This window comes from Schistocerca serialis, chromosome 8 (genome assembly GCF_023864345.2).
Source record: "Schistocerca serialis cubense isolate TAMUIC-IGC-003099 chromosome 8, iqSchSeri2.2, whole genome shotgun sequence".
Classification (NCBI taxonomy): domain Eukaryota; kingdom Metazoa; phylum Arthropoda; class Insecta; order Orthoptera; family Acrididae; genus Schistocerca; species Schistocerca serialis.
Window position 1 is genome coordinate 547,902,876 of NC_064645.1, and position 24,686 is coordinate 547,927,561.

The 24,686-nt window shown below is 51.6% G+C and overlaps 10 non-coding genes and 1 pseudogene across 10 annotated transcripts; all 11 read left to right on the forward strand.

The window, feature by feature from the left end:
- Positions 1-5,246: 5,246 nt before the first annotated feature.
- Positions 5,247-5,365, forward strand: LOC126417314 (5S ribosomal RNA). Its single transcript, XR_007575550.1, has one exon. It is a non-coding gene; the product is annotated as a 5S ribosomal RNA (ribosomal RNA).
- A 1,075-nt stretch (positions 5,366-6,440) lies between these two features.
- On the forward strand, positions 6,441-6,559 carry LOC126417326 (5S ribosomal RNA). The gene has a single exon (XR_007575551.1). It is a non-coding gene; the product is annotated as a 5S ribosomal RNA (ribosomal RNA).
- Positions 6,560-7,634: 1,075 nt separating this feature from the next.
- On the forward strand, positions 7,635-7,753 carry LOC126417337 (5S ribosomal RNA). The gene has a single exon (XR_007575552.1). It is a non-coding gene; the product is annotated as a 5S ribosomal RNA (ribosomal RNA).
- Positions 7,754-8,828: 1,075 nt separating this feature from the next.
- On the forward strand, positions 8,829-8,947 carry LOC126417348 (5S ribosomal RNA). The gene has a single exon (XR_007575553.1). It is a non-coding gene; the product is annotated as a 5S ribosomal RNA (ribosomal RNA).
- Positions 8,948-10,022: 1,075 nt separating this feature from the next.
- On the forward strand, positions 10,023-10,141 carry LOC126417359 (5S ribosomal RNA). Its single transcript, XR_007575554.1, has one exon. It is a non-coding gene; the product is annotated as a 5S ribosomal RNA (ribosomal RNA).
- Positions 10,142-11,216: 1,075 nt separating this feature from the next.
- Positions 11,217-11,335, forward strand: LOC126417370 (5S ribosomal RNA). Its single transcript, XR_007575555.1, has one exon. It is a non-coding gene; the product is annotated as a 5S ribosomal RNA (ribosomal RNA).
- A 1,075-nt stretch (positions 11,336-12,410) lies between these two features.
- On the forward strand, positions 12,411-12,529 carry LOC126417382 (5S ribosomal RNA). The gene has a single exon (XR_007575556.1). It is a non-coding gene; the product is annotated as a 5S ribosomal RNA (ribosomal RNA).
- A 1,075-nt stretch (positions 12,530-13,604) lies between these two features.
- On the forward strand, positions 13,605-13,723 carry LOC126417393 (5S ribosomal RNA). Its single transcript, XR_007575557.1, has one exon. It is a non-coding gene; the product is annotated as a 5S ribosomal RNA (ribosomal RNA).
- Positions 13,724-14,798: 1,075 nt separating this feature from the next.
- LOC126417404 (5S ribosomal RNA) lies at positions 14,799-14,917 on the forward strand. The gene has a single exon (XR_007575558.1). It is a non-coding gene; the product is annotated as a 5S ribosomal RNA (ribosomal RNA).
- A 1,075-nt stretch (positions 14,918-15,992) lies between these two features.
- LOC126417416 (5S ribosomal RNA) lies at positions 15,993-16,111 on the forward strand. Its single transcript, XR_007575559.1, has one exon. It is a non-coding gene; the product is annotated as a 5S ribosomal RNA (ribosomal RNA).
- Positions 16,112-17,186: 1,075 nt separating this feature from the next.
- LOC126417570 (5S ribosomal RNA) lies at positions 17,187-17,307 on the forward strand (annotated as a pseudogene).
- Positions 17,308-24,686: the final 7,379 nt, after the last annotated feature.

Here is a 24,686-nt window from a genome sequence, read left to right on the forward strand (position 1 = left end):
TGTGAATGTGTACGCTCCGTCGGGAAATGTTAAACCGGCCAGGGCTGAATTTTATGGTAGGGATTTATGTCAGCTTTTATCTCGGAATGTCGATACTTTAATCGTCGGGGGTGATTTTAATTGTGTTTTAGACGACAGAGATCAGGAGCCGCGTCCGAACAAATGCCACGAACTGGGTGCTTTGGTCACTAGTTTTCATTTGCTCGACACGTGGCGTGTTTTACACCCCGATTTTACTTATTTCACATATTTTTACGGTGCGGGGCGTAGCCGTCTCGATCGCATTTATGTGTCTAGGCAGTTGTCTGCCCGTATTTGTACTGCTGACGTGACTCCTGTCATATTTTCCGACCACTCCAGCTATTCCTGTCGTCTTTTATTACCTCGTTTGTGTGTTCCTCGTCGTACTAATTTGTGGAAGTTTAATTGTAGTTTACTTAATGACGACCATTTTGTGACTAGTTTTAACCGTATGTGGCAGAGGTTGGTGCGGACTCGCGGCGGTCATAGTAGCACCATTGAGTGGTGGGTTGCGATCGCTAAGCCGGCGATTCGCAACTTTTTAATCGATTATAGCCGTGAGGCGGCACGCTGGCGTCGGGCGACGGCTCGCTTCCGCCAGGATTGTTTACGCGATTTGGCGTTGCGCGTGACGTCACGGCCCGATTTGTTGCCCACTCTGAAGCGATTTCAAGCTCAGCTTTTAATTGACCTGCGTGCCGCTAGTGATGGGGTGACCGTCCGCAGTCAGCCTGCAGGTTTTGTTGCTGGGGAACCTCTGTCCATTTATCATTTAAATCGGGAACGCAAACGCCGCGAACGTTTGCGCATTACTGTTTGGCAGTTGCGGAACGGCGGTCGGACTTCTGTACAGTCAGACATTGAAAACGATATCTTCGAACATTTTGCATCGCTTTTCCGTGATGTTGACGTTGATTCCGATACGTTGCGAGATTTCTTGCGGGTTGTTCCACATGTTTTAACTCGCCCGGACAGGCATCTTTTAAATGACGCCTATACGTCTGATGAAGTTTTCGACGCCGTTCGGCGGAGTCCCAAAGGGAAGTCTCCGGGTCCCGATGGGATTCCTGCGGAATTTTATTCGAAATTTTTTCCCCTTTTAAGTGAGATTTTAGTGGATTTAGCGAACGATATTCGCAATGGTGTGACTGTACCATCTGCTTTTGTGGAGGGGGTTGTGACGCTTGTTCCCAAATCCCGTGCTGTACCTCATATCGATGCTGTCCGTCCGATTACTTTATTAAATGCTGACTACAAGATCGTTACGCGCTGCGTCGCTCAGCGACTTAAAAACGTCTTGCCGACCGTACTTAGTGATCAGCAAACATGTGCGGTCCGAGATCGGAATATCTTTGACGCTATCCTTGCTTACAGAGACTGTATAGGATATGTGAAAAGTGCTCGGCTCCGGACAGCGGCGATTTTATTAGTTGACTTTAAAAATGCCTTTGACCGCATTAGTCATTTTTATTTGCGTCGGGTTATGGTACGCATGGGGTTTGGTTATATATTTACCCGATTCGTGACGCATTTGTTGCAACCTGCTACTTCCCGTATATGTGTCAATGGTCGTCTCACTCCTGCTTTCCGTGTGGGTCGTTCCGTGCGGCAGGGGTGTCCACTTTCCATGGCGCTTTTTGCCATTGCGCTGGATCCCCTCCTCCGTTCTATTAGTCAGGACTGTCGCGGCATTCAGATGGGGACTACCAGATTGGTTTGTCGCGCATATGCTGATGACCTTGGCGTATTTATTGAACATATCGACGACGTTGACAGGTTGCATGTTGTTTTGCACAACTTTGGAAAGGCTACGGGGGCGGTTATCAATCCCCGGAAAACTGTGCTTTTGCCGCTCACCGCCCGCGCACGTACCCTGCATAGGGACTGGTTTTGTGTCCAGCAGCAGCCTACCGTTCTTGGGATACTTCTATCTTCGAACCCACAGCAGATGGCAGCCTTGAATTGGCGGCCTACGCTGTATCGGATTCGTGCGGTTGCTAGGATCTATGCGGTCCGGAATGTGGCCCTTCGGGATAAGGTGCATTTGATAAATGTCAATATCTTGGCGCGAGCATGGTACCTTGCGCAGATTCTCCCGGTCCCCAAGCAGTTGGGGCGCGCCATCCAACAGGCGGTTTACTGGTTTTTATGGAGGGGGGAGATTTTTAAGGTATCGCATGCTGTCTGCACCTTGGACCTGTCCGATGGCGGTTTAGGACTAGTTGATTTTTCCGCCAAATGTGCGGCCCTTTTTTGGAAGCGAACTACTGCTGTTATTCAGAAAGCTCCTTGCGGTCCCACTGCGTTTGTTTTTAATCGTTACCGTCCTCTTTCTGAAGTGGCCCCTGTTTCTGTGTCGCACATCCCGTTCTACCTTACTTATGTGCGCCGCTACTTTCTTGATAATAGTTACCTGGCGCTCTGTGACATCTCCGTCCACACGGTTAGCGCTGTCTGCACGGCTTTCCGCGGACCTCCCGTTCGCTGCAAGTGGGAGTATCGGTTGCCACGCTGCAACTGGGTGGCAGTGTGGAAAAACCTCGCCAATGACGTTCTCCCGGCTTCCGTCCACGCGGTGTGGTACAAGGTGGTGCATCGCACCATCCCTACCAACTCCAAACTTTATTCTATAAATCTCATCCCGTCTGGTGAGTGTGACGTGTGTACTGCCGACGACACTATTGAACACCGCTTTGCGTGTGACCGCTTCCGCCGTGTTTGGGAAGTCGCCAGGGACATGATTCGTTTGATTCAGAGGGTGGACACTCGCACTGTTACAGTGGATGCTGTCTTAATTCCGCAGTGTGTCGTTTACCCCACCACGAAGCGAAATGCCACGGTGTGGATCTTTGGCCACACGGTGTTTGCTCTCTTCTCCCTCAAGTTGTCTACCGATCTGGACTTTCTCACCTATCTATGGACCCAACATCTTCAGATTCAGGCATCGCCACACTATCGGCGAAATTTTGCTAATTTTTTGCAGGTCGCACTGGCGCATGCTTTTGCACGGCTTTCCGTACCTGCGTAGCATCGACGTTTTATTTTCTCTTATCTCTTCACTTGCCTTTGAGCGACACGGTATGAATATGCGTTACTGCGACTTTTTCAAATTTTCTGGAACGACACTTGACGTCCCTTGATCACCGAACGAAATCAGAAGTCTTTTCGTTTTTTCTGGGCGTTCTTGCCATATTTTCTGTTTTGCCATGTGCGTCAGTTTTCTTACTTTCATTATTCGTTTTTTCCCAGTTTGTCGCGTGACGGGAATTTTGCTGCTGTTTCAGTTCTCAGTCGTAGTGGTGACTGTTTTGCGTTTTTTCTCTGTTTTTCTCATTATTTTCATTTCACTTATTGTTGAGCACTCTCAAGTCTCGTCACGTGTCTGTGCTCGCCACTCTTTGAACTTTTGTCGGTGTGGAATTTCACGCCGGTGTCCCGCATTATGGTTTGTTTTAAGGTCGATATGAGTGACGGCGGGTGTGGGGGCGGCACTGTGGCCAGGCCTCAGGTTCCTTGACCCCTGCCCTCCTTGCCGCCAGCTGCCTACCGCGTTCATTGCCCGACCGCTTGCTTTTAACAACGGATTTGTTACTTTCCTTTGTTTTCTATACTTTGTTAGAGGGACCTCCCAGGCCTTATTTACTTTTCACGCGGGTTTGCGACTTGTTCTTTTGAGCGAAGCTCTTCTTCCTCGTTTTTTTCCCCCCACATTTGGTCGGTAGACTTTTTTTTTTTTACCGCCGATCTATGGACGAACTTTTCCGTTTATTTTTTTCCTTATTTTTCCTCCTTTTCAAAGTTGTTAAGTCTTGCCCTCCCCTTCGCTGGACGTGCCGTCCCTCCGTCATCCGACGGGGACCCTTTCCGGTTCTATCCGGCGCATACCATCTGCGACCAGCGCGAAGGAGCACCTGTTACGCCCCCTCTTCGTTCATCGTACTGCACGACCAACAGCATCGTTTTATAGCTGAGAAGCTCGCCGGCGAAGGCGTATTGTGGAAAAAAAAAAAAAAAAAAAAAAAAAAAGGTGCTGTTGGCCCCTTCCTTTTTCTTTTTTTTTGTTAAAAAAAAAAAAAAAAAAAAAAAAAAAAAAAAAGAAAAAAAAAAAAAAAAAAAAAAAAAAAAAAAATAAAAAAAGGTGCTGTTGGCTCCCCTTCATTTTCTCCTTTTTACGCCGCTATCCCTGGCAGCCCTCTTTTCATACTACCTTTCTTTTGTTCAAACGTGCATCCTTAAGCATTTTAAACGTGCTAGGAATGCCTTGAAAATAACGAAACACTACGAATCGACAGATGTGATCTGAAATAAGTCAGGGCCACCTACTGTTTCGTAGCAGTGCAACTCTCCACAAAAAGAAAAGAAAAAAAAAAAAAATATTAAACGACTGTAATAAACATAAGATTCGATATTAATGGCCTCAGTTCGAAGAAGAATGTGCCAAGGAAGATTTCTTAAAAGTGCCTGAAGGTAACAAAACAGTATGAACCGACAGCTATGTTCTGAAATACGTCAGGGCTTATTGTTTTGTAGCAGTGTACGACTGCAAACTTGTAAACAACAATGTATCTTTCGTCGCTAGAAGAGATGGATGCTTTGGCGACCCTCCTGTGTCTTGTGTCCCTGTTTCCGCACCTTTGCACAGGTCTGCTGGCCGCAAACGGCGTCTCGGACACGCCCGTTAGGCCCACGCCCGTCTCGCAGATGTTTGTCGTGCTTGTGCTGTCATATGGGCCACTACCCGAGCGGCAGCGAGCGGCAGTCGAGCAAAGTCGGGACAAGTCGGGACGGAAGAGGACAGGTGCGAATGCACTGCACGGATCACGCAAATATGTGGATGCGAAGCGCGCCGCGCGGCGTGTGTCAGGTGAGGAAGCTGCCGGGGGCGCTCTCCAGCAGGACACTGCTACACCCCGCACAGCCCCCCGCCGGATAACGGGAACAAGATGCGTCGCCCGCGAGTGTCGGACGCCGCACGCACCAAGCGAAACGAATGACAGGCGGCGCACCGAGCAGCCGCGTGTCTCACGCAAGTGGCGGTGCGGGGCGCCCGCCAGTTCGGCAGACGCCTCTGAGACGCCGGACGCCGCGCACTCCGCGCCGCCTTCGAGGCTCCAGCTGTTGCGGAAGGACGTGCTCTGCGTCAAATGTGTCACCGAAAACGGCGATTGTGTGTGTTGGGAGAAGAGGCAGAGGCGTCTTCTGTCGTGCGGCTACAGTATAAGGGCGCCAACGGCCATACCATGTTGAATACACCGGTTCTCGTCCGATCACCGAAGTTAAGCAACATCGGGCCCGGTTAGTACTTGGATGGGTGACCGCCTGGGAACACCGGGTGCTGTTGGCTCCCCTTCATTTTCTCCTTTTTACGCCGCTATCCCTGGCAGCCCTCTTTTCATACTACCTTTCTTTTGTTCAAACGTGCATCCTTAAGCATTTTAAACGTGCTAGGAATGCCTTGAAAATAACGAAACACTACGAATCGACAGATGTGATCTGAAATAAGTCAGGGCCACCTACTGTTTCGTAGCAGTGCAACTCTCCACAAAAAGAAAAGAAAAAAAAAAAAAATATTAAACGACTGTAATAAACATAAGATTCGATATTAATGGCCTCAGTTCGAAGAAGAATGTGCCAAGGAAGATTTCTTAAAAGTGCCTGAAGGTAACAAAACAGTATGAACCGACAGCTATGTTCTGAAATACGTCAGGGCTTATTGTTTTGTAGCAGTGTACGACTGCAAACTTGTAAACAACAATGTATCTTTCGTCGCTAGAAGAGATGGATGCTTTGGCGACCCTCCTGTGTCTTGTGTCCCTGTTTCCGCACCTTTGCACAGGTCTGCTGGCCGCAAACGGCGTCTCGGACACGCCCGTTAGGCCCACGCCCGTCTCGCAGATGTTTGTCGTGCTTGTGCTGTCATATGGGCCACTACCTGAGCGGCAGCGAGCGGCAGTCGAGCAAAGTCGGGACAAGTCGGGACGGAAGAGGACAGGTGCGAATGCACTGCACGGATCACGCAAATATGTGGATGCGAAGCGCGCCGCGCGGCGTGTGTCAGGTGAGGAAGCTGCCGGGGGCGCTCTCCAGCAGGACACTGCTACACCCCGCACAGCCCCCCGCCGGATAACGGGAACAAGATGCGTCGCCCGCGAGTGTCGGACGCCGCACGCACCAAGCGAAACGAATGACAGGCGGCGCACCGAGCAGCCGCGTGTCTCACGCAAGTGGCGGTGCGGGGCGCCCGCCAGTTCGGCAGACGCCTCTGAGACGCCGGACGCCGCGCACTCCGCGCCGCCTTCGAGGCTCCAGCTGTTGCGGAAGGACGTGCTCTGCGTCAAATGTGTCACCGAAAACGGCGATTGTGTGTGTTGGGAGAAGAGGCAGAGGCGTCTTCTGTCGTGCGGCTACAGTATAAGGGCGCCAACGGCCATACCATGTTGAATACACCGGTTCTCGTCCGATCACCGAAGTTAAGCAACATCGGGCCCGGTTAGTACTTGGATGGGTGACCGCCTGGGAACACCGGGTGCTGTTGGCTCCCCTTCATTTTCTCCTTTTTACGCCGCTATCCCTGGCAGCCCTCTTTTCATACTACCTTTCTTTTGTTCAAACGTGCATCCTTAAGCATTTTAAACGTGCTAGGAATGCCTTGAAAATAACGAAACACTACGAATCGACAGATGTGATCTGAAATAAGTCAGGGCCACCTACTGTTTCGTAGCAGTGCAACTCTCCACAAAAAGAAAAGAAAAAAAAAAAAAATATTAAACGACTGTAATAAACATAAGATTCGATATTAATGGCCTCAGTTCGAAGAAGAATGTGCCAAGGAAGATTTCTTAAAAGTGCCTGAAGGTAACAAAACAGTATGAACCGACAGCTATGTTCTGAAATACGTCAGGGCTTATTGTTTTGTAGCAGTGTACGACTGCAAACTTGTAAACAACAATGTATCTTTCGTCGCTAGAAGAGATGGATGCTTTGGCGACCCTCCTGTGTCTTGTGTCCCTGTTTCCGCACCTTTGCACAGGTCTGCTGGCCGCAAACGGCGTCTCGGACACGCCCGTTAGGCCCACGCCCGTCTCGCAGATGTTTGTCGTGCTTGTGCTGTCATATGGGCCACTACCCGAGCGGCAGCGAGCGGCAGTCGAGCAAAGTCGGGACAAGTCGGGACGGAAGAGGACAGGTGCGAATGCACTGCACGGATCACGCAAATATGTGGATGCGAAGCGCGCCGCGCGGCGTGTGTCAGGTGAGGAAGCTGCCGGGGGCGCTCTCCAGCAGGACACTGCTACACCCCGCACAGCCCCCCGCCGGATAACGGGAACAAGATGCGTCGCCCGCGAGTGTCGGACGCCGCACGCACCAAGCGAAACGAATGACAGGCGGCGCACCGAGCAGCCGCGTGTCTCACGCAAGTGGCGGTGCGGGGCGCCCGCCAGTTCGGCAGACGCCTCTGAGACGCCGGACGCCGCGCACTCCGCGCCGCCTTCGAGGCTCCAGCTGTTGCGGAAGGACGTGCTCTGCGTCAAATGTGTCACCGAAAACGGCGATTGTGTGTGTTGGGAGAAGAGGCAGAGGCGTCTTCTGTCGTGCGGCTACAGTATAAGGGCGCCAACGGCCATACCATGTTGAATACACCGGTTCTCGTCCGATCACCGAAGTTAAGCAACATCGGGCCCGGTTAGTACTTGGATGGGTGACCGCCTGGGAACACCGGGTGCTGTTGGCTCCCCTTCATTTTCTCCTTTTTACGCCGCTATCCCTGGCAGCCCTCTTTTCATACTACCTTTCTTTTGTTCAAACGTGCATCCTTAAGCATTTTAAACGTGCTAGGAATGCCTTGAAAATAACGAAACACTACGAATCGACAGATGTGATCTGAAATAAGTCAGGGCCACCTACTGTTTCGTAGCAGTGCAACTCTCCACAAAAAGAAAAGAAAAAAAAAAAAAATATTAAACGACTGTAATAAACATAAGATTCGATATTAATGGCCTCAGTTCGAAGAAGAATGTGCCAAGGAAGATTTCTTAAAAGTGCCTGAAGGTAACAAAACAGTATGAACCGACAGCTATGTTCTGAAATACGTCAGGGCTTATTGTTTTGTAGCAGTGTACGACTGCAAACTTGTAAACAACAATGTATCTTTCGTCGCTAGAAGAGATGGATGCTTTGGCGACCCTCCTGTGTCTTGTGTCCCTGTTTCCGCACCTTTGCACAGGTCTGCTGGCCGCAAACGGCGTCTCGGACACGCCCGTTAGGCCCACGCCCGTCTCGCAGATGTTTGTCGTGCTTGTGCTGTCATATGGGCCACTACCTGAGCGGCAGCGAGCGGCAGTCGAGCAAAGTCGGGACAAGTCGGGACGGAAGAGGACAGGTGCGAATGCACTGCACGGATCACGCAAATATGTGGATGCGAAGCGCGCCGCGCGGCGTGTGTCAGGTGAGGAAGCTGCCGGGGGCGCTCTCCAGCAGGACACTGCTACACCCCGCACAGCCCCCCGCCGGATAACGGGAACAAGATGCGTCGCCCGCGAGTGTCGGACGCCGCACGCACCAAGCGAAACGAATGACAGGCGGCGCACCGAGCAGCCGCGTGTCTCACGCAAGTGGCGGTGCGGGGCGCCCGCCAGTTCGGCAGACGCCTCTGAGACGCCGGACGCCGCGCACTCCGCGCCGCCTTCGAGGCTCCAGCTGTTGCGGAAGGACGTGCTCTGCGTCAAATGTGTCACCGAAAACGGCGATTGTGTGTGTTGGGAGAAGAGGCAGAGGCGTCTTCTGTCGTGCGGCTACAGTATAAGGGCGCCAACGGCCATACCATGTTGAATACACCGGTTCTCGTCCGATCACCGAAGTTAAGCAACATCGGGCCCGGTTAGTACTTGGATGGGTGACCGCCTGGGAACACCGGGTGCTGTTGGCTCCCCTTCATTTTCTCCTTTTTACGCCGCTATCCCTGGCAGCCCTCTTTTCATACTACCTTTCTTTTGTTCAAACGTGCATCCTTAAGCATTTTAAACGTGCTAGGAATGCCTTGAAAATAACGAAACACTACGAATCGACAGATGTGATCTGAAATAAGTCAGGGCCACCTACTGTTTCGTAGCAGTGCAACTCTCCACAAAAAGAAAAGAAAAAAAAAAAAAATATTAAACGACTGTAATAAACATAAGATTCGATATTAATGGCCTCAGTTCGAAGAAGAATGTGCCAAGGAAGATTTCTTAAAAGTGCCTGAAGGTAACAAAACAGTATGAACCGACAGCTATGTTCTGAAATACGTCAGGGCTTATTGTTTTGTAGCAGTGTACGACTGCAAACTTGTAAACAACAATGTATCTTTCGTCGCTAGAAGAGATGGATGCTTTGGCGACCCTCCTGTGTCTTGTGTCCCTGTTTCCGCACCTTTGCACAGGTCTGCTGGCCGCAAACGGCGTCTCGGACACGCCCGTTAGGCCCACGCCCGTCTCGCAGATGTTTGTCGTGCTTGTGCTGTCATATGGGCCACTACCCGAGCGGCAGCGAGCGGCAGTCGAGCAAAGTCGGGACAAGTCGGGACGGAAGAGGACAGGTGCGAATGCACTGCACGGATCACGCAAATATGTGGATGCGAAGCGCGCCGCGCGGCGTGTGTCAGGTGAGGAAGCTGCCGGGGGCGCTCTCCAGCAGGACACTGCTACACCCCGCACAGCCCCCCGCCGGATAACGGGAACAAGATGCGTCGCCCGCGAGTGTCGGACGCCGCACGCACCAAGCGAAACGAATGACAGGCGGCGCACCGAGCAGCCGCGTGTCTCACGCAAGTGGCGGTGCGGGGCGCCCGCCAGTTCGGCAGACGCCTCTGAGACGCCGGACGCCGCGCACTCCGCGCCGCCTTCGAGGCTCCAGCTGTTGCGGAAGGACGTGCTCTGCGTCAAATGTGTCACCGAAAACGGCGATTGTGTGTGTTGGGAGAAGAGGCAGAGGCGTCTTCTGTCGTGCGGCTACAGTATAAGGGCGCCAACGGCCATACCATGTTGAATACACCGGTTCTCGTCCGATCACCGAAGTTAAGCAACATCGGGCCCGGTTAGTACTTGGATGGGTGACCGCCTGGGAACACCGGGTGCTGTTGGCTCCCCTTCATTTTCTCCTTTTTACGCCGCTATCCCTGGCAGCCCTCTTTTCATACTACCTTTCTTTTGTTCAAACGTGCATCCTTAAGCATTTTAAACGTGCTAGGAATGCCTTGAAAATAACGAAACACTACGAATCGACAGATGTGATCTGAAATAAGTCAGGGCCACCTACTGTTTCGTAGCAGTGCAACTCTCCACAAAAAGAAAAGAAAAAAAAAAAAAATATTAAACGACTGTAATAAACATAAGATTCGATATTAATGGCCTCAGTTCGAAGAAGAATGTGCCAAGGAAGATTTCTTAAAAGTGCCTGAAGGTAACAAAACAGTATGAACCGACAGCTATGTTCTGAAATACGTCAGGGCTTATTGTTTTGTAGCAGTGTACGACTGCAAACTTGTAAACAACAATGTATCTTTCGTCGCTAGAAGAGATGGATGCTTTGGCGACCCTCCTGTGTCTTGTGTCCCTGTTTCCGCACCTTTGCACAGGTCTGCTGGCCGCAAACGGCGTCTCGGACACGCCCGTTAGGCCCACGCCCGTCTCGCAGATGTTTGTCGTGCTTGTGCTGTCATATGGGCCACTACCTGAGCGGCAGCGAGCGGCAGTCGAGCAAAGTCGGGACAAGTCGGGACGGAAGAGGACAGGTGCGAATGCACTGCACGGATCACGCAAATATGTGGATGCGAAGCGCGCCGCGCGGCGTGTGTCAGGTGAGGAAGCTGCCGGGGGCGCTCTCCAGCAGGACACTGCTACACCCCGCACAGCCCCCCGCCGGATAACGGGAACAAGATGCGTCGCCCGCGAGTGTCGGACGCCGCACGCACCAAGCGAAACGAATGACAGGCGGCGCACCGAGCAGCCGCGTGTCTCACGCAAGTGGCGGTGCGGGGCGCCCGCCAGTTCGGCAGACGCCTCTGAGACGCCGGACGCCGCGCACTCCGCGCCGCCTTCGAGGCTCCAGCTGTTGCGGAAGGACGTGCTCTGCGTCAAATGTGTCACCGAAAACGGCGATTGTGTGTGTTGGGAGAAGAGGCAGAGGCGTCTTCTGTCGTGCGGCTACAGTATAAGGGCGCCAACGGCCATACCATGTTGAATACACCGGTTCTCGTCCGATCACCGAAGTTAAGCAACATCGGGCCCGGTTAGTACTTGGATGGGTGACCGCCTGGGAACACCGGGTGCTGTTGGCTCCCCTTCATTTTCTCCTTTTTACGCCGCTATCCCTGGCAGCCCTCTTTTCATACTACCTTTCTTTTGTTCAAACGTGCATCCTTAAGCATTTTAAACGTGCTAGGAATGCCTTGAAAATAACGAAACACTACGAATCGACAGATGTGATCTGAAATAAGTCAGGGCCACCTACTGTTTCGTAGCAGTGCAACTCTCCACAAAAAGAAAAGAAAAAAAAAAAAAATATTAAACGACTGTAATAAACATAAGATTCGATATTAATGGCCTCAGTTCGAAGAAGAATGTGCCAAGGAAGATTTCTTAAAAGTGCCTGAAGGTAACAAAACAGTATGAACCGACAGCTATGTTCTGAAATACGTCAGGGCTTATTGTTTTGTAGCAGTGTACGACTGCAAACTTGTAAACAACAATGTATCTTTCGTCGCTAGAAGAGATGGATGCTTTGGCGACCCTCCTGTGTCTTGTGTCCCTGTTTCCGCACCTTTGCACAGGTCTGCTGGCCGCAAACGGCGTCTCGGACACGCCCGTTAGGCCCACGCCCGTCTCGCAGATGTTTGTCGTGCTTGTGCTGTCATATGGGCCACTACCCGAGCGGCAGCGAGCGGCAGTCGAGCAAAGTCGGGACAAGTCGGGACGGAAGAGGACAGGTGCGAATGCACTGCACGGATCACGCAAATATGTGGATGCGAAGCGCGCCGCGCGGCGTGTGTCAGGTGAGGAAGCTGCCGGGGGCGCTCTCCAGCAGGACACTGCTACACCCCGCACAGCCCCCCGCCGGATAACGGGAACAAGATGCGTCGCCCGCGAGTGTCGGACGCCGCACGCACCAAGCGAAACGAATGACAGGCGGCGCACCGAGCAGCCGCGTGTCTCACGCAAGTGGCGGTGCGGGGCGCCCGCCAGTTCGGCAGACGCCTCTGAGACGCCGGACGCCGCGCACTCCGCGCCGCCTTCGAGGCTCCAGCTGTTGCGGAAGGACGTGCTCTGCGTCAAATGTGTCACCGAAAACGGCGATTGTGTGTGTTGGGAGAAGAGGCAGAGGCGTCTTCTGTCGTGCGGCTACAGTATAAGGGCGCCAACGGCCATACCATGTTGAATACACCGGTTCTCGTCCGATCACCGAAGTTAAGCAACATCGGGCCCGGTTAGTACTTGGATGGGTGACCGCCTGGGAACACCGGGTGCTGTTGGCTCCCCTTCATTTTCTCCTTTTTACGCCGCTATCCCTGGCAGCCCTCTTTTCATACTACCTTTCTTTTGTTCAAACGTGCATCCTTAAGCATTTTAAACGTGCTAGGAATGCCTTGAAAATAACGAAACACTACGAATCGACAGATGTGATCTGAAATAAGTCAGGGCCACCTACTGTTTCGTAGCAGTGCAACTCTCCACAAAAAGAAAAGAAAAAAAAAAAAAATATTAAACGACTGTAATAAACATAAGATTCGATATTAATGGCCTCAGTTCGAAGAAGAATGTGCCAAGGAAGATTTCTTAAAAGTGCCTGAAGGTAACAAAACAGTATGAACCGACAGCTATGTTCTGAAATACGTCAGGGCTTATTGTTTTGTAGCAGTGTACGACTGCAAACTTGTAAACAACAATGTATCTTTCGTCGCTAGAAGAGATGGATGCTTTGGCGACCCTCCTGTGTCTTGTGTCCCTGTTTCCGCACCTTTGCACAGGTCTGCTGGCCGCAAACGGCGTCTCGGACACGCCCGTTAGGCCCACGCCCGTCTCGCAGATGTTTGTCGTGCTTGTGCTGTCATATGGGCCACTACCCGAGCGGCAGCGAGCGGCAGTCGAGCAAAGTCGGGACAAGTCGGGACGGAAGAGGACAGGTGCGAATGCACTGCACGGATCACGCAAATATGTGGATGCGAAGCGCGCCGCGCGGCGTGTGTCAGGTGAGGAAGCTGCCGGGGGCGCTCTCCAGCAGGACACTGCTACACCCCGCACAGCCCCCCGCCGGATAACGGGAACAAGATGCGTCGCCCGCGAGTGTCGGACGCCGCACGCACCAAGCGAAACGAATGACAGGCGGCGCACCGAGCAGCCGCGTGTCTCACGCAAGTGGCGGTGCGGGGCGCCCGCCAGTTCGGCAGACGCCTCTGAGACGCCGGACGCCGCGCACTCCGCGCCGCCTTCGAGGCTCCAGCTGTTGCGGAAGGACGTGCTCTGCGTCAAATGTGTCACCGAAAACGGCGATTGTGTGTGTTGGGAGAAGAGGCAGAGGCGTCTTCTGTCGTGCGGCTACAGTATAAGGGCGCCAACGGCCATACCATGTTGAATACACCGGTTCTCGTCCGATCACCGAAGTTAAGCAACATCGGGCCCGGTTAGTACTTGGATGGGTGACCGCCTGGGAACACCGGGTGCTGTTGGCTCCCCTTCATTTTCTCCTTTTTACGCCGCTATCCCTGGCAGCCCTCTTTTCATACTACCTTTCTTTTGTTCAAACGTGCATCCTTAAGCATTTTAAACGTGCTAGGAATGCCTTGAAAATAACGAAACACTACGAATCGACAGATGTGATCTGAAATAAGTCAGGGCCACCTACTGTTTCGTAGCAGTGCAACTCTCCACAAAAAGAAAAGAAAAAAAAAAAAAATATTAAACGACTGTAATAAACATAAGATTCGATATTAATGGCCTCAGTTCGAAGAAGAATGTGCCAAGGAAGATTTCTTAAAAGTGCCTGAAGGTAACAAAACAGTATGAACCGACAGCTATGTTCTGAAATACGTCAGGGCTTATTGTTTTGTAGCAGTGTACGACTGCAAACTTGTAAACAACAATGTATCTTTCGTCGCTAGAAGAGATGGATGCTTTGGCGACCCTCCTGTGTCTTGTGTCCCTGTTTCCGCACCTTTGCACAGGTCTGCTGGCCGCAAACGGCGTCTCGGACACGCCCGTTAGGCCCACGCCCGTCTCGCAGATGTTTGTCGTGCTTGTGCTGTCATATGGGCCACTACCTGAGCGGCAGCGAGCGGCAGTCGAGCAAAGTCGGGACAAGTCGGGACGGAAGAGGACAGGTGCGAATGCACTGCACGGATCACGCAAATATGTGGATGCGAAGCGCGCCGCGCGGCGTGTGTCAGGTGAGGAAGCTGCCGGGGGCGCTCTCCAGCAGGACACTGCTACACCCCGCACAGCCCCCCGCCGGATAACGGGAACAAGATGCGTCGCCCGCGAGTGTCGGACGCCGCACGCACCAAGCGAAACGAATGACAGGCGGCGCACCGAGCAGCCGCGTGTCTCACGCAAGTGGCGGTGCGGGGCGCCCGCCAGTTCGGCAGACGCCTCTGAGACGCCGGACGCCGCGCACTCCGCGCCGCCTTCGAGGCTCCAGCTGTTGCGGAAGGACGTGCTCTGCGTCAAATGTGTCACCGAAAACGGCGATTGTGTGTGTTGGGAGAAGAGGCAGAGGCGTCTTCTGTCGTGCGGCTACAGTATAAGGGCGCCAACGGCCATACCATGTTGAATACACCGGTTCTCGTCCGATCACCGAAGTTAAGCAACATCGGGCCCGGTTAGTACTTGGATGGGTGACCGCCTGGGAACACCGGGTGCTGTTGGCTCCCCTTCATTTTCTCCTTTTTACGCCGCTATCCCTGGCAGCCCTCTTTTCATACTACCTTTCTTTTGTTCAAACGTGCATCCTTAAGCATTTTAAACGTGCTAGGAATGCCTTGAAAATAACGAAACACTACGAATCGACAGATGTGATCTGAAATAAGTCAGGGCCACCTACTGTTTCGTAGCAGTGCAACTCTCCACAAAAAGAAAAGAAAAAAAAAAAAAATATTAAACGACTGTAATAAACATAAGATTCGATATTAATGGCCTCAGTTCGAAGAAGAATGTGCCAAGGAAGATTTCTTAAAAGTGCCTGAAGGTAACAAAACAGTATGAACCGACAGCTATGTTCTGAAATACGTCAGGGCTTATTGTTTTGTAGCAGTGTACGACTGCAAACTTGTAAACAACAATGTATCTTTCGTCGCTAGAAGAGATGGATGCTTTGGCGACCCTCCTGTGTCTTGTGTCCCTGTTTCCGCACCTTTGCACAGGTCTGCTGGCCGCAAACGGCGTCTCGGACACGCCCGTTAGGCCCACGCCCGTCTCGCAGATGTTTGTCGTGCTTGTGCTGTCATATGGGCCACTACCCGAGCGGCAGCGAGCGGCAGTCGAGCAAAGTCGGGACAAGTCGGGACGGAAGAGGACAGGTGCGAATGCACTGCACGGATCACGCAAATATGTGGATGCGAAGCGCGCCGCGCGGCGTGTGTCAGGTGAGGAAGCTGCCGGGGGCGCTCTCCAGCAGGACACTGCTACACCCCGCACAGCCCCCCGCCGGATAACGGGAACAAGATGCGTCGCCCGCGAGTGTCGGACGCCGCACGCACCAAGCGAAACGAATGACAGGCGGCGCACCGAGCAGCCGCGTGTCTCACGCAAGTGGCGGTGCGGGGCGCCCGCCAGTTCGGCAGACGCCTCTGAGACGCCGGACGCCGCGCACTCCGCGCCGCCTTCGAGGCTCCAGCTGTTGCGGAAGGACGTGCTCTGCGTCAAATGTGTCACCGAAAACGGCGATTGTGTGTGTTGGGAGAAGAGGCAGAGGCGTCTTCTGTCGTGCGGCTACAGTATAAGGGCGCCAACGGCCATACCATGTTGAATACACCGGTTCTCGTCCGATCACCGAAGTTAAGCAACATCGGGCCCGGTTAGTACTTGGATGGGTGACCGCCTGGGAACACCGGGTGCTGTTGGCTCCCCTTCATTTTCTCCTTTTTACGCCGCTATCCCTGGCAGCCCTCTTTTCATACTACCTTTCTTTTGTTCAAACGTGCATCCTTAAGCATTTTAAACGTGCTAGGAATGCCTTGAAAATAACGAAACACTACGAATCGACAGATGTGATCTGAAATAAGTCAGGGCCACCTACTGTTTCGTAGCAGTGCAACTCTCCACAAAAAGAAAAGAAAAAAAAAAAAAATATTAAACGACTGTAATAAACATAAGATTCGATATTAATGGCCTCAGTTCGAAGAAGAATGTGCCAAGGAAGATTTCTTAAAAGTGCCTGAAGGTAACAAAACAGTATGAACCGACAGCTATGTTCTGAAATACGTCAGGGCTTATTGTTTTGTAGCAGTGTACGACTGCAAACTTGTAAACAACAATGTATCTTTCGTCGCTAGAAGAGATGGATGCTTTGGCGACCCTCCTGTGTCTTGTGTCCCTGTTTCCGCACCTTTGCACAGGTCTGCTGGCCGCAAACGGCGTCTCGGACACGCCCGTTAGGCCCACGCCCGTCTCGCAGATGTTTGTCGTGCTTGTGCTGTCATATGGGCCACTACCCGAGCGGCAGCGAGCGGCAGTCGAGCAAAGTCGGGACAAGTCGGGACGGAAGAGGACAGGTGCGAATGCACTGCACGGATCACGCAAATATGTGGATGCGAAGCGCGCCGCGCGGCGTGTGTCAGGTGAGGAAGCTGCCGGGGGCGCTCTCCAGCAGGACACTGCTACACCCCGCACAGCCCCCCGCCGGATAACGGGAACAAGATGCGTCGCCCGCGAGTGTCGGACGCCGCACGCACCAAGCGAAACGAATGACAGGCGGCGCACCGAGCAGCCGCGTGTCTCACGCAAGTGGCGGTGCGGGGCGCCCGCCAGTTCGGCAGACGCCTCTGAGACGCCGGACGCCGCGCACTCCGCGCCGCCTTCGAGGCTCCAGCTGTTGCGGAAGGACGTGCTCTGCGTCAAATGTGTCACCGAAAACGGCGATTGTGTGTGTTGGGAGAAGAGGCAGAGGCGTCTTCTGTCGTGCGGCTACAGTATAAGGGCGCCAACGGCCATACCATGTTGAATACACCGGTTCTCGTCCGATCACCGAAGTTAAGCAACATCGGGCCCGGTTAGTACTTGGATGGGTGACCGCCTGGGAACACCGGCTCAACTGTCCTCCAGACGACGACCTGCTTCTCACGCGAGTGAGAGGAATAAAGGCGCGACTACTGAATATCAGGCGTCAACAGATGAAAGGCGTCGTCGTCCGCAGCCAGACACACGGCGCCACTGAAGACGAACCTGCCACACTGCACCACCTGCATAGAGAGAGGGAGAGGGCACAAAACAGAGCTGTAAGAGAGCTTAGCGACGCAGCTGGCCGCAAAATAACAACTAGGAGGGACATGATGCGTCACGTAGAAGACCACTTCTCTGATCTCTTCAAGGCAGAGGAACCAGATGACGCAGAAACAGCAAAACTACTACAAGGAACGCGCAGACGGCTGAACGACACCGATCGCGCTTTGCTGACGGAAGCTGTGTCAGAGGATGAAGTGAGAGCCGTCCTCAAAACCTGCGCCAACGGCAAAGCCCCAGGAGCGGACGGATTACCGTCAGAATTCTACGCCACCTGCTGGGACAAAGTAGGTGGAATAATAACAGAAATTGTGAACGAAATTCTGGACGGGAAGGAGATACCACCTCCGTTCCTGGAAGGGACCATCACTCTGGTACCGAAAAATAAGGCGCCAAAAACGTTAACAGACTTCCGCCCAATTACCCTCCTAAATGCGGACTACAAGCTCGTAGCGAAATGCGTCGCGGAAAATATGAAGCTCGCCCTCAAAAAAGCAATCAGCCCATGGCAGACATGTGCAGTGTTAGGCAGAAACATTTTCGACGCCGTCTGCACGTACAGAGACGTTATAGCCCACGCCGCATCCAACAGAGCGACTGCAGCGATCATCTCTGTAGACTTCCAAAAGGCCTTCGACAGGATCGGTCACCGGTACCTGCTGAAGACCTTGGCAAGACTGGGTTTTGGCTCCGAATTCGCTCAAGTCATCAAAAACATGTTAACAAATGCCACGTCAAGAGTTACTGTAAACGGCTGGACATCTACGCCGATAAAACTGGGGAAATCTGTGAGGCAAGGGTGCCCACTGTCGATGGCACTATTCACAGTAGCCCTCGACCCAGTCCTCAGGAAACTCGCTGCCACCGTCAACGGCTACAAGCTGAACGATATAAACGTGACATGTATGGCATATGCCGATGACTTGAGCATTTTCGTGGACGGTAAAGAGGACATCGACAAAGTCCTCCCAATAATAGAGTCTTTTGGGAAGGCATCTGGGGGCGAAAACCAACCCCAAAAAAACCGTGCTCGTCCCGATAGGGAACGGGAAACTGAGAGAGGCCAGACCATGGTACCAGGTGACCGACAAATATAAAGTTCTAGGTGTTCAGCTGCAGGCCTGCCCACTCAAAATGGCCGCAGAGAACTGGCGGAACATCCTGAACACCACGAGAGGACTCGTCAGGACACACGCCAACAGAAACCTGACGTTGGATCAGAAAGCACAGCTGATCAACGAAACGATCCTGGCGAAGGCTTGGTACATGGCACAAGCCATGAACGTACCAACAGAAATAGGGAAGTCTATAGGAAGCGCTGTATACTACCTGCTGTGGAGGCGGGAAATTCTCAAAGTGTCGCAAGCCACCAGCACCCTCCCTAGAGAAGAAGGGGGGCTGGGCCTGATAGATGTCACGACAAAATGCGCGGCACTGTTGCTCCACCGAGCTCTACAAATGGAGGACAGAAGTGTAGACTGTACCACGTCGTCTCTACTGAAAGAACACAGACCCGATTCCGGGGAAGCGCCGGTAGACGTCAGTAGAGTACCCTACAAGATGCGCTACTTGAAGCAGATAGTAATGGACAGTAGCTACATCTCATCCACGCTAGCAGTGAAGGAGATGAGAACTGCAGCGAAAATCTATCGTGCACTGAGAGGCAAACAAGGAAGAAGCAGAACAGAGACGAATCTTCCAGACCACGACTGGCCACAAGTCTGGAAGAATCTCTCTGAGAAAGCCATACCTCCGGAAGCTAGAGACACGTGGTACAAAGTCGTACACAACAAGATACCGACGAACGAGCGGCTAGCGCGCATCGGCATGCGCGAGTCGCCGCACTGCGAAGCGTGCAACGAGATCGACACCGTGGAACACCGCTTCACATGTCCGACAAGTCAGGCGATATGGGAGACGTGCAGGAAAATGGTGGCACTCATGAACAGGGCGGACCACCGAACTATAGAAGCCACAGCCCTCACCATCCCGGCTGCAAAATGTTTTCCACGTCCCAAACGCGTCGCGACCATGTGGACGTTCGCGATGACAGCGCACGCCATAATCGCGAAAAAGCAAACGGACGGAGTGCAGTTCCTCACCGATCTCTGGGAGGAACACAAGCGAGCCAAGCGGAAAAACAACTACAGGCAGACGTTCCAGAACTACCTACAGATAGCGCTGGACGCCGCCTTCAAGGACGCCCTCCGTCCCCACACGCCGCGACCGCCTCCGTCGTCTCCGCCGTCGCCGGCGCTGCCGCCGCCGCCGCCGCCGCCGCCGCCGCCACACCACGCCCCCCCCCTAGTCCTCCACGCCCTCGTCGTCGCCGATGCAGACCCTCCAACACCCCCAAAGTGCTGTGTGTTAAAAGTGCGTGCGGTGCAAAATTTGTGCAGTGCAATCACAGTGTCCGCAACGGAAAAAGTGTATATATTAATAGATGAGTGCTACGGCTACACACATAGCGCATATCCAGGTAGCGTTCATAAAAATGTGCGAAACATCACCCGCTACGCCGAAGATGACTATGTGAGTAGACTACCAAAAGAAACAACTCTCTGTAATTTCTATCTAATCATGTTAAGCTTACGTAGAATATATTTGTCCACTTATAGAGTTTTTCATTAGTTATGTCTCAAATGTGTTCTATATCGTCCTCTCACTAGATTTCTCTCTCTCTCTCTCTCTCTCTCTCTCTCACTCTGTCTCTCTCCCTATCCCGCTCTCGCTCTCTTCCTCCCAGCCACAATCTCGTGGACACCTTCGCTATATAAATATATAATATTCATTCATACATATTTGTCATTGTCCTTTGCCTCCTAGATGTAAGCATTAGCCGGTAAGACAACTCTAATAATAGTTACATGCCACATATTGGCACCACACCAAAAACTCTACCTAAAGTCTAGAACTTAGAAGTATCTGAATTAAACCCATGAAATTAACAAAAATGCAAAATAAACAGGGAAAAAATGAAATATTTTTGCTCCACTGATTTACAAATCAGTGCAACAGTGTAAATCAACCTGCAAATGCACAAAATATAACGAAACAGACAATACCAACAAAGTTACATATCAGAAAAGAAAAAGACTCGATAACTAACAGAAATTGAAATTGAAAATAAATTGGAATCTCATGACTGTATCTGTTAATTTGTAAATAAAAGTTTATTACGTTTAAAAAAAAAAAAAAAAAAGGTGCTGTTGGCTCCCCTTCATTTTCACCTTTTTACGCCGCTATCGCTGCCAGCCCTCTTTTCATACTACCTTTCTTTTGTGGCAAACGTGCTTCCTTAAGCATTTTAAACATGCTAGGAATTCCTTAAAAATAACGAAACACTACGAATCGACAGATGTGATCTGAAATATGTCAGGGCCACCTACTGTTTCGTAGCAGTGCAAAACTCCACCGAAAAAAAAAAAAAAAAAAAAAAAATGAAAATAAACATAAGATTCGATATTAATGGCCTCAGTTCGAAGAAGAATGTGCCAAGGAAGATTTCTTAAAAGTGCCTGAAGGTAACAAAACGGTATGAACCGACAGATATGTTCTGAAATACGTCAGCGCTTATTGTTTTGCAGCAGTGTACGACTGCAAACTTGTAAACAAAAATGAATCTTTCGTCGCTAGAAGAGATGGATGCTTTGGCGACCCTCCTGTGTCTTGTGTCCCTGTTTTCGCACCTTTGCACAGGTCTGCTGGCCGCAAACGGCGTCTCGGACACGCCCGTTAGGCCCACGCCCGTCTCGCAGATATTTCTCTTGCTTGTGCTGTCATATGGGCCACGACCTGAGCGGCAGTCGGGACAGAAGAGGACGCAAATATGTGGAAGCGCGCGGCGTGTCAGGTGAGGATGCTGCCGGGGGCGCCCTCTAGCAGGACACTGCTACACCCCGCACAGCCCCCCGCCAGATAATGGGAACAAGATGCGTCGCCCGCGAGTGTCGGACGCCGCACGCACCAAGCGAAACGAATGACAGGCGGCGCACCGAGCAGCCGCGTGTCTCACGCAAGTGGCGGTGCGGCGCGCCCGCCAGTTCGGCAGACGCCTCTGAGACGCCGGACGCCGCGCACTCCGCGCCGCCTTCGAGGCTCCAGCTGTTGCGGAAGGACGTGCTCTGCGTCAAATGTGTCACCGAAAACGGCGATTGTGTGTGTTGGGAGAAGAGGCAGAGGCGTCTTCTGTCGTGCGGCTACAGTATAAGGGCGCCAACGGCCATACCATGTTGAATACACGGCTAGCGGCCGCTCTGTTGGCATCGCCGCGTTGCGTTCCGCTGTCGAGTTTCTCATTTTCGCGCGTTTTTGCGTAGTTGTTAAGTAACAGTTTGAAAATGGAAAACGTAAACAGATCGAACACATTGAACGTTATTTTCGACAAGGAAGCTGTACGCCCTACGGCATACGAAGCTCACGACTGGATTATTGACGAACTCGGCCTTACCGATACCGAAACGTACGGAGTCCAGTGGGACTTTATTACCGGAACCCTGTTTATGAAATTCAATGATGCGGAAATGTGCGAAAAGATCGTAAATGAAAACGGTGGAAAACGCAAGTTTAAATATCGTGACGGAAGCGTTTGCGACGTGACCGTGTGCCACGCGGGTTACGGTATTCGTCAAGTTCGTATTTTCAATCTTCCCTTTGAAATACCTTCGCAAATGATCGCTCGTGGTCTCATGCCGTATGGGTATGTGCTTTCAGTGACGAATGAGAAATGGGGTAGTGGTTTCCGACTACAAGTCTACAACGGAGTAAGAAGTGTTCTTATTGAACTGAAACAGCACATCCCGTCTTTTCTTGTCATAGGCGGTTACAGGGCTTTTATATCATACAATGGACAGCCACAGACGTGCTCGTACTGCAATGCAACCGATCATTTTCGACAAAATTGTCCGAACAGACGTCGCCCTGTGCAGCTCCCGCTCGGCGGTGATAGCGCACAAACGCAGAAAAATTCGTATGCGTCTGTAGCGTTGGGTGTTGCTCCGATTCGACCCTCGTCACTCCCTGTGACGGAGGCTGCGTGCGAATCGGCTGCGACCCCGGCGAACACGGACAATGTCATGGACATAACAGAAATTGATGAAAAAGCCGTCATCCTAGAAAATTCTCTCCGCAATAATGCGACAAACGTTACGGTTGTGGCTGACGTTCACCCAGAGCCGCCAAAAAGTGACGATACTGAATCAGATATTTTTCCGACCAACACGCAAAATTCAGAGAGTGGACGCAGCCCTGCTGCTGTCCCCTCAGAAAAGCGTGTTTCACGTAAAGACCCCAGTCCATCCCGAGTAGGAGATCGGTGAGCCATTCACCGACTAAATCTTCGAAAAGAAAACATCGACGCGGCCGTGGAAACGGAATTTCGGATGTAAGTTCTAAATCCGATCAACAATGCCCTGTGACAGTCGTCCCTGTTGCGTCGCATGAAACAGAAGCAGATCGCCGGCGCGAGGCAACTGTTCGACATCTAAGGGAATTTCTAAATAAGCAAGAGAAAGAAATCAGCGTACAACCGCTCTTAACTGAGGCTGTATTATCAGCGCCAATTAAAAGAAAAGCAGACGATATGCACGAATGTCGTGCTCGGCACACAGCCCACGTCCCGACGGAAACCAACAATGATCCCCCCCCCCCCCCCCCCCCCACTCAGATCAACAACGCAGTACTGTTTGGTCCGAAGATGTTTGAGTATAAACTCGGTTGAAAATTAGTTGCAATACTCCTCACATACAAAAACAAACCATTCGCAGAATGAAATTATCTCCATTTATTCCCCGTCTCCCGTAGCTAATGTTTCTCTGTTTCTTTCTCCACTTCTAATGCCTGTCTGTCACACGCAAATAAAAGATTTATCTATTCTTACCTTAAATATAAACGGGATTTCTGCAGTTCACAAAATTTTATCCCTAGTCGATTTTGTACATTACAGTCGTTTTGACGTAATATTACTTCAGGAAGTTACCGCAAACATCCTCAATAACATAAATGGATATGATGTTATTTATAACATTAACAATAATATAAAATACGGTACCGCGATTTTATACAAAAGTTCCCTAGAGCCAGACAATGTTCAAACGTTGCCAAGCGGACGCGCAATTGCGTGCAATATACAAAGCATGAGATTTATCAATATTTACGCCCCCTCAGGGACAGATAATAGACGAATGCGCGCAGCATTTTTCAATCACGAGATAGTTCCCTTGTTTGATACCACACTCCAATAGTCCTCGGTGGTGATTTCAACTGTGTAACAGACCCATCCGACCAGCACCCTACGGCCAGTATGTGTCCTGAATTAGTGAAACTGTTGACCGCCAAAGATCTGCGAGACACGTGGCGTCTCCTCCACCCACATACAACGCAGTATACGCACATATACAATAGTGGAGCAAGTAGAATAGACCGCATATACGTCTCTCAACAGATTGCAAACAACCTAAATAGTGTAGACATCATCCCTGTCGCGTTTAGCGACCACTGCGGTTATGTTGCTGCCATCCACCTACAGCGTACAAATGAAACACCTACTCCCAGGTTGTGGAAGCTTAATACGAAACATCTTGCCGCGACAGACTTCCGCTCGAAAATGCAATCTGTATGGCAGCTTTGCCTGCAGAAAGAGAAAAACTACAGCTCAGCACTAGAGTGGTGGACTTTCTACGCAAAGCCGCAAATTAGGATGATTGCTCAATGTTATAGCCAGGAGGTATCCTTCTGGACGCAGCGCACAACAGAATTTTACCAACAATGCCTCAAAGACGCGTTAAACGCCCCCGTCGGACCAAATGAAAATCTCCGCCTTCGCTTAAATCGTATTAAAGCAAAGATTCTCCGTATACATAACGAAAAGGCAAAAGGAATTTTGGTCCGAAGTCGCGCCTTGTGCGCTCTGGACGACGAAGAACCGTCGTCCTATCATCTCGCGCGTGAAAAAACACGGGCAAGGCGTAAACATGTAGAATCGATAACGACTGCGTCAGGCGAGCGCCTTACGCGGAAAACAGACATTCTCCAACATATTACAGCCCACTACACGGACTTATTTCGAGACGTTGCGACAGACGACGTAGCGCTAAATTATTTGTTATGCGACCTGCAGACTGACATTTCGAACGCGGACCGAGAACAGTTGATAGCAGAGATGACAGTACAGAACACAAAACCTATTGTACAATCGTGCTC